Source organism: Peromyscus maniculatus, chromosome 15 (assembly GCF_049852395.1).
Source record: "Peromyscus maniculatus bairdii isolate BWxNUB_F1_BW_parent chromosome 15, HU_Pman_BW_mat_3.1, whole genome shotgun sequence".
In the NCBI taxonomy this organism is placed as follows: Eukaryota; Metazoa; Chordata; class Mammalia; order Rodentia; family Cricetidae; genus Peromyscus; species Peromyscus maniculatus.
In genome coordinates this window covers 78,833,649-78,842,614 of record NC_134866.1, presented here as the reverse complement: position 1 = coordinate 78,842,614, position 8,966 = coordinate 78,833,649, and the positions used below count along the sequence as shown (strand labels likewise).

Sequence of the window (8,966 nt, the reverse complement as noted above, 5' to 3'; positions counted from 1 at the left end):
ACAAGAATCTCCTTGTTTGGAAAAGGCTGGCTGGTCATCCAGTTCCTGGGACCATCTTGGCTCTACCCGAAATGCTGAGGGTGTGGGTGTGAACAGCCATATTCAGCTTTTTTACATCAGTGCTGGAGCCTTGAACTCAGGTCCTCAAGCTCGTATAGCAAACCTTGCTCTTACTGGGCCATCCCCCCAGCTCTGGTTTAGTTCAACACAATAACAGGGATTATTTGGGGGAATGGACGGACATCCCCTCCTTTTGCTTTCTTGGGTTTCCTTTAAGGTTCTGGTCCTTGTAGCACAACCTTAAGGGGTCCTAGTGATGCGTCTAGGGTCAAGTTGCCTATCTCAGTCACCAGGATGTGACTCTACCCTCCCTGCAAGCAAAGTCTCATGGAAGGTCAGTTAAAGATGCATGCAGATGAGAATTGGCCCCAACGGCTGCCCAGGTCGCTCTGGGGCTAGCCGGAAGCAGGGTTTGCCAGACACAGAGGTCAGCTCTGCGCATGTGTTACTTCTTCCCCATTCTTGTGGGTTCTCCTCGGGCAGGGAGGGTCCAGGTTATCCTGGGGCCCAGTGTTGGGAAGGCTGAGAACCAAGGCTGTCCTCTGCACCTTCAAAGAGTTTCATTTCAGGTCTGGTGTCAACATTCTTAAACTGGGAAGTTTCACATAAAAACCCAAATTTCTGTCATCTTTTGAACAGCCCCAGTCCCAGCTCTCTCTGTTGGATCTGGTGTTGTTCATCTTTGGTGTCCTCTATGGTGCTTGGAGGCATGTGAGTTTGTAGCCCGTAGGCTAAAAGGAAGCTAACTGACCCAAATGCCCAACCAATGTTCCCTGTGCAGGCCCCGGAAGGATTGTGCTCACTGAGAAAGCAAAACAACAACAAACAAACAAACAAAACTTCCAGCTTCCACCCAGGGAGTTTTTAAACTATCTTTCCCTGGGTACCACCCTGCACCAAGTAGGTCAGGATTTGTAAGGATGGGGCCTGTATCACTATTTTTTTGAAAAGCACCCCAGGCAGTTTTACTCTGCAGCCAAAGTAGGATCCTCCACTTTAGGGTTTCCCCTAATAGCACTCCGGGCTTCCGACCTCAGTGTCGGACCAACGGGCTGCAGAAGCTTTGCAGAAACATGGCTGTTTCATTCCTCGCCTCATGTCCTACTCCTGATGTTTACATGCAGCCTTTCTGCCTTTCCTGTAGAGCTAAGAAGCATATTTACAGAGTTCTGGGTGGGGAGAGAGAAGACGAGAAAGGAACAGATTCCTTTGGAAATGCTTAGAGTGTCAGGATGCTTCTGCGACAAACCGGAAGACTCTTAGGAAACACGTAATGGTGTTTAGAAGATATTTGTTGTTTTCTGCACACCCTTCCTTCAGGAATAAAACACATAATATGAAGAAAAGCAAACTTGACAGCTTCATTTGAAGTCGTTTCTTTTCATTCCTAGAGAAGAAATTTTGTCAGTGTGTACTGGAAGAGATTAGCTTCTGTGGTATCTAATGGCTGCCGTGGGCAAAGCGAGAATTGCTGTCTATCCCCATGACGGAGCACTGGGTAAAGGTCATGTCTACAAGTGATGCCTTCAACCAGGGCCACCCTGGCCAAGAGTGCAGATGGCAGAAAATGATCTTTGCATCCAGGCATAAAGCACTGTGACTGTCTACAGCTGTGTGTCCTCAGGCGTCTCTCCTCAGTCGGGCGTGATGGAGTAAGTGTCACACGGGCTGAGATCTTGGCTCTTCCACCAACTGAAGCCCTTGAAGGGGCTCTCCTGCCTATCCAGGGAATTGATCTCTGATGAGCAACCAGGCAGATGGGAGCCCCAATTTTCAGATCTTCAGGTTAAAGTGGCCAGACCAGTTTAATGCTCAGAAACTTGATGCTCACACTTGGAAATACAACCTGACAAACCCTGAAGGAAAACAGCTTAGAATTCCAAGGATCACCAGGGAGTTGGGTTTTTTTTTTAAATACAGTACTTTTTTTTTTTTAGTTCAAGATTTATTTTTCTTTGTCTTTTGCTCCCCACGTTTTTTCATTGTTTTACAGATAATAAGGTAAGACAAAAGGCTGATGCAGATTTTAAAAAACACTTGGTTTGGAGTAAAATGCTTCCTATACAAGCAGGAGGAACTGAGTTTTACTCCCAGCGCCCATATGAAAATAGGGCATGGGGACTTGCTTGTAATCCCAGTGCTGGGGAGGTGAGAGCGGGAGGATCCTAGGGCTCACTGGCCAGCTAGCTTAGCCAGTGTGGAGCCCCAGATCCCAGTAAGAGACTCCTGAGGATCAACAGTCAAGATTGACCTCTGACCTCCACAAGCAGAAACACACACACACACACACACACACACACACACACACACACACACACACACACGAGAACTTAAACACATACACATACATATACCCATGTACGAAGCAACCCTCCCTCAACACAATCAGAAAGCAACAACAACAACAACAACAACAACTTGGTTTCCAGACAAGCTAGATCTAACCATTTTCAGGTTTGCTCCAGACCTGGACCTTGTTGCCCAAATGATCTGTTTTACCATCTGCAGAATTAGTAGCTCAAGGTAAATAAGGAGTAAGCCACTCATCAGGATTTGCTGACTTATTATGATTCGGGGGCGTGGCCTCACTGCATGACTTCCGGGAAAACCATCAGGGCTTGTTCATGACCACTCACTTAAATGTGGGGACAGTGGAAGCTTCTGGCAAGCTAAGGCTGACTTGACTTTCTCTATTTACGCTGGCTAGGCTGTGGGATCTATTTGTATTTCGCAAGGGAAGTGTATTGGGATCCCAGAGAATTGGTTTTGGAGAGCTTTGAAGGTCAACATGTGTGGCCTGGCTCTTTACTGGATACCCCTCATGAGATGACCAGGCCATCTCCTTGAGTGGCGGTACTCAACCAGGGTGTTACAGCGATCAGCTTTTAGCAGAATCACTTGGGGGCAGCTTTTCAAACTGTACAAGCAGACGCCTCTCCTCCACAGAGATTCCAGAGCCCCACTCACATCTGGGGAGTAGAGCATAAGCACATTGTAGCCTGTCCCACAAACTTTCCAGTGGATTTTAACGTTTCTATTTCAAGGCAGGAGCCAGTTTCTGAGGGTGAATATAAAGGGTATTTTGCCTGGCCTCAGACTTAATGCAGAGAGTACTGGGGAACCATAGTCCTGGATGATGTCTTCTGATAGGTCTAGATTGGAGATTGGAGATGAGTAATACTTTTTGACAGCGGGGTGACACTGAAGAGAGACATCTCATCTTGGCCTGTCTTTTTGGTGATGACACCTCTCTTCTCTGCTCAGAAGAATTCCCCTCGTCAAAGCCTGTAACACCACTTACTTTTTTACAAGATGACTTACCTTTCTGATTGCACCAGCTTGAAGAGCCCGCCTCCTCTGCACTTTTAATTCACTCACTGTCTAGATGATTTATTTAATTCAATTAATGATCGATGCTCTCACTTCTGCTGGAGATGAGTGCAATTCGTCTTGTATTGCTCTTTAATTTTTCACTTATCTGTCTAGTGGAAATAGCAGTTCTCTGGGGTTTATTTCTAACTATGCACCCTAGGCAAGGTGTTTAACCTTCTTGGGCTTCATATCTTCACTTACAAAAATTCCACTTTTCACTCTCTTGCCACTGAGGTTTAGTCTCTTACATGATTCTTGTTGACTTATTGTAGTTTGTTTGGTTGGGTTTTGGTTTTCCAAGACAGGGTTTCACTGTGTAAGAACAGCCTTAGCTATCCTGGAACTAGCTCTGTAGACCAGGCTGGACTTGAACTCACAGATATCTGCCTGCCTCTGTCTCTTGAGTGCTGGGATTAAAGGCATACACAACCACCACCTGGCTTATTGCAGTTTTTTTGAGACAGTGATTATGGTAGGTAGTTTCCTATGTGGGTCCACAGGACACCTCGGCCCTAGTTTTCACACTCTTGACCCGAGTGTAGGATGGGCTCAGTGGCTAGAACATGGGGGAAGGGATGAGATGTAACTTCTGTGATTAGTTTAGAAGTCTGTGACTTCTGCCTTGCTGATCTTCATTCCAATCTCTCCTTACATGTTTTTTTTTTCCAGTGGAGAAAGCTACCTCGAGTGGACTTGACAACGGACTTGGGTCAGGAGACCTGACTGGGGCTCAGGTCACCAGCATCTGTTAACAAGGAGTGGATCCTGCTCCAGCAGAGCCATGACATAACTGCAGAGCCAGTCAACGTTTTGCCATCACAGTCTGGGTCCCCAGGCTGGTGCCGTGACAGTGGCCTTGTGACAGAGTCTACAGAAGGAGATTCAGCAAGCCATGACAGGATTTCAGATCCGTAGAGATGTAAGACACTCAATGTGTGTTGCTTAAGTCATTAAGTTTGTGAAGTAGCTTGCCATATAGCAACAGACAATCTTATCTATGAGATGGGTTAGTGGATACACGTCTCCCTGTGTTGGTCACATTAAATTATTCTGCAGCCATAAATGATCACCACATCTCAGTGGCTCATATCCCCAAAAGTTTATTTCTTATTTATAGTACATGTCCATTGACAGCTGGTTGTAGCTTAGTATTTTCCCTCTGTCAGACTCCAGAACTCGGACTGACAAGCTGCCCATACCTGGAACATTGCAGCTAATCCTGGAAGGAAGAGGGAAAGGTCAGCGCAATGCATTCTTGGAAAGCATTTCCATGGAAGGGCACTGCACATGCATCCTGAACCATCTGGTGAACGATGCACATCCTCAGCTGTACTTTGGGTTTTGAACAAGTGTATAACAAGCAAAAGTACAAAGAATAAATAGTAAGTAAATAAAAACAACAGATAGAGGGCAAAGCATTATCAAATCAGGCACTCACAGCAGGCAATAGACATGATCAGAGTAGTCTGATGAAGAGCAAATTAAAGGCAACACCATCAAATCAGGAGGTTCCAAACATACAGTAGAAATCAGCTGGGGAAGTCGAGGCAGTTGGCTGGAGTTTCCAACTGAGCTGTCTCTCCATGGACAGGCATCCCATGGCTGGACCTGAGCTTCTGGTTCCCAGTGCATCATGGGATAAACAATAGTAGCCTCTGTTGGGAATGGTTTGCATCCTAGCTGCGCTCCAGGACACGGTGTTTTTGTTCTCTGGCTGTTTTGCTTCTCTCTTCCCTCATTCGCTGAACAGTTGGGAGCGGGCAGCCCCTCCCCGGATAAGGGGTCTTAGAGGATACTTTGAGACAAACATGCTTGGTATGAGATGGTGGGGGTACAGGGCATGGGGAGAGACAACCCAGCTTCTTAGCGAGCTCAAACCGCACATGAGAATTTACTAACACAATGGACATGACAACATGTCTGCTTAGTATTGTGTTGGCCAAAGCTAGTCCAGAGGAGTTCCGGGACGCCATCAGGCACCAAGCGTGATGGACCATGTACTCACGCACTGGGTCAGAGGCATGGCCGTCACAGACTCCCATGATGTACAAAGAGAAGGACCAGCTTGCATTTCATGTGGATGGATGTAGAGGCCCTAGAGCCTAAGACAGTACGACTGAAGAGCTAGCTTTCCTAGAGAAGGGTCAAAAATTAAGAGGGGCTGAGGCAATAGAGAAACCGAGGTTTTACTATCCCGATAATCTTCACTGTCACTTCCCTGAAGTGAAATGAAAACAGTGCATTCTCATGTCAGTGGCATCTTCAAGACACGTCCCCTGGTACACCTTCTGATTGGTTGAATTGCTTCCCCTAAGCCCTTTAAGCTTCTTCTATATAGAAAGAATAATCCCGTTCATAAAGTTAAACGGGGCTCTCCAACTGTCTCACAGCAATAGATTAGTAGGAGGAAAGAAAGGTTAAGGACCTCGGGCATGCCTGCAGTTATCCAGGCTTCCATCTTCTCAGAGTCCACTCTAATCCCATCTTACTGAGGCATAAACACAGCCCCCAGGGGCTTCCTGAAAAAGTGGGAGGAGCCAAAGGAACGGCCCCTGGTGCATCCATCCCAGAGGTCTTGCCAGCCTGGTTTTGGAGAGGCTAGTGATGAGAAGTACAGAGACAGGAAAGCCAGCACATTTACATGCAGAGCAGAAGTCAGGACTTCTTAATCAGGTAAGCCAAACCAACATGATGAATTCATTGCTTAATCCTGAACCACACTAACCTGCCGAGGCACAGCAGACATACGTCAAGGCCAGATCCTCTAAAAAAAATGAAGGAGAGACTAGTTGGTAATCCCTTTTCCTATGAAATATACTTCTGCCCGTAGGCCCTGGGTGATCTTTGCATCATGCCAGATGGTATTCGATTTCTCTTGAGGTTATAGTTTATGTCAAAAGAAATAGACTTCATTTAGATGAGTTCTGAAGGAAGCACAGGAGAGTCCCAGAGCGGTGGTTTTAACACTGGCCTCAGATGCCTCGGCAGCCTGACCTCTGCCCAGCACAAGAATGGCTTCTGTCGGGGCCATCAGAATAGTCTGGGGTTTGCTGTCGAGGATGCTCTTGTGCTGGCTTTCTTCCCATACTGTACCATGGAGCATGTGAGAGGACCTGAGCAGGTCTGGCATCTGTGAAGCCCCCTACCCCACAAACAAAAGAAAGTGCAGAAAAAAGCCGTGGAATAGAAGCTTGAAACCGGGCTGGAATTCTTAGTTCTCAGTGACGGCAATTTGTGCCCTTGGGAAAATATGTCGATCTTAAAACTGAAATGCATTTAGTTGTCACAGGAACCACTAAGCGAGGCCAGCATCATCATCTGTGCTCCTGACACTTTGCTGTGGAAACTGGCTAGCTGTCAAACAATTTTAGCCCTCCTGCCGCACATTTTTCCTGATAGAAGGTCAATAATGCTGTTTCTAAATGATAACGTGGCCATGCTTCCGAGCTGCCTGTGGATCTTATCGGTGAAAGCCTGCTTACCTCACTGAAGCTGTCATCTCATGCTGTCTACAGGCTGTCTCCCACCTCATAGCACCTGACTTCCCATGACACACCTGTGTATGGGTGCTATCACCAATACTGGGAATACAGAGGCAGTCAGATGCCTTCTCTTCCTTCAAGGAGCTCTCTGTCCAGTGAGTGAGTTAGACAGACAATTGCAGGATGTAATGTGTGAGATGTGTTACTGAGTGTCTATTGAGACATCTCTGTTATAGGCAAGGCAGACCCAGTAGCATGAGGGAGCAGTAGATACAGAAGAATTTAGGAAAGATGTGTCTTGACATATGTTTATTTTTTTAAGTGTGCAAAGTATAGCAGGTACGTGTGAGACACTCGGAGGGATGTACAATAAGTCAGAGACACATGGTGGTTATATTTGTGTCACAATGTTTGCACTCTGGACACATGCCAACACTGAATTTCTGAGCCCCTCTTTACTTGAGTGAGGCCACTTGACTAGTTTGGCCTCATGAATAGCAGGCAAAATTGAAGAACCAGGGCCAGCGGAGGTGGCCCAGCAGGTGAAGATGCCACTGCCTTACCCCCGAATTTGAGGGCCCACATGGCAGAAGGAATTCTTACTAGTTGTCCTCTGGTCCCCAGTTGCTCATTGTGGGACATCACACACACACACACACACACACACACACACACACACACACACACACACACACATATATATATACACATACACACAGAGAAAAGTAGGTAGATAAATAATTTTTTTGAAGTGAAGAATCACTCTGAGCCCATTCTAGCCCATCCAAGACTGCCCAGCATCTCCCTGAGACACCCCCCACCACACACAGCAAACCCAGCAATTTTTAGAGATGGGGCATTGCTGTCCTTGCATGACCATGATGAAGGGAACAATCAACTCTTGGGACACATGTCAGTCTTACGTGTGAAAATGTAATTGCATTTTCCCCAAGTCACTGAGATTTGAATCTTCTTTTTAAAAGTTCTATTTTTTGAGCAGAATGACATAATCTGTTTCTCAAATTCAGTGCAGAATTGGCTGATGTCCCTTCCTTGTATCCACCAGGGACTACTTTCCTTAGGCTAAACATCTTAGGTGAAATCACTTGCTTTTAGTGTTAGCATTTGACAAGTGGAGTTCTTTGGCTCACCTATGCTCCTACCTTCCATTCACTGGATCCAAGTTTGATGATCTAAGATAAGGAGAAGAAAAACTTATTCCATTGTTCAGAGCGGGGAGTAATGCAGCTCCATGCAGCTGGGGGTCATAGGCTGTTCATAGGTCAACAGGTTGTTAGATGTATTGTTAGGATTGGAATTTGTGCACATAAAACATTAGAAAAGGGGTGTGTGCAGAGCCCAAACCAAGTGGAATCTCAGGCTACTAAACAATTCCATAGGTTTGTCTTCCTCACTTGCAGATTATTTTCTTCCAGGTAGTGATGCAGATGTTTGGACAGAACATAGAAAATAACAGTTCCTTTGGGAAGTTGTGAATTGACAATTGGTAAACAGAAGATGCATGTCAACAACCGTGAATCTGTAATGGGTGCATGGGAAGTGTAGAGTAGACAGTGTAGAAATAGAAGTGGGTGCCACCTTCGAGCTTACACAAGCATTCCAGGGAGAGCAAGGTGATGCCTAACTTGGAGAGAGTGAAGCGAATTCAAGGGAAGACAAAGTCTCAAAAACAAGCATTTAAGAAGTTAGCACGATAAAGTTTTGCTGTTGAACAGTTGGAAGAATGAGTGGAGAGAGGGTTAATGGATAACGAGGTGGTCTGACACTTAAACAGTATGACTACCTATCCTGATCTGTATGGGAAGAGAAAACACTCAAACTTTAAGAGAGAACTACAGGAGCTTGGATGTGAGGGAAGCCATCATTTTGGTGTTTTTTTCTACCATGACCTCATTCATCATTCAACCTCTGGGGACTGTGAAGCTCTCATTTAGTAACATAGTCTATACATTTTCACTTAAAACAAAACAAAGCAGAACAAAACCCAGGCAATCTGTCTTCTTGCCAAGTCACACCACAGATAATCAATGT

At 45.9% G+C, this 8,966-nt stretch overlaps 1 long non-coding RNA gene across 1 annotated transcript; it reads left to right on the top strand.

Annotated features, from left to right (window-relative positions):
* Window positions 1–1,455: 1,455 nt before the first annotated feature.
* Window positions 1,456–7,597, top strand: LOC121822826 (uncharacterized). The gene is made up of 3 exons (XR_006064089.2): window positions 1,456–1,712; window positions 4,102–4,351; window positions 4,599–7,597. It is a non-coding gene; the product is annotated as an uncharacterized LOC121822826 (long non-coding RNA).
* The last annotated feature ends 1,369 nt before the right edge of the window (window positions 7,598–8,966 follow it).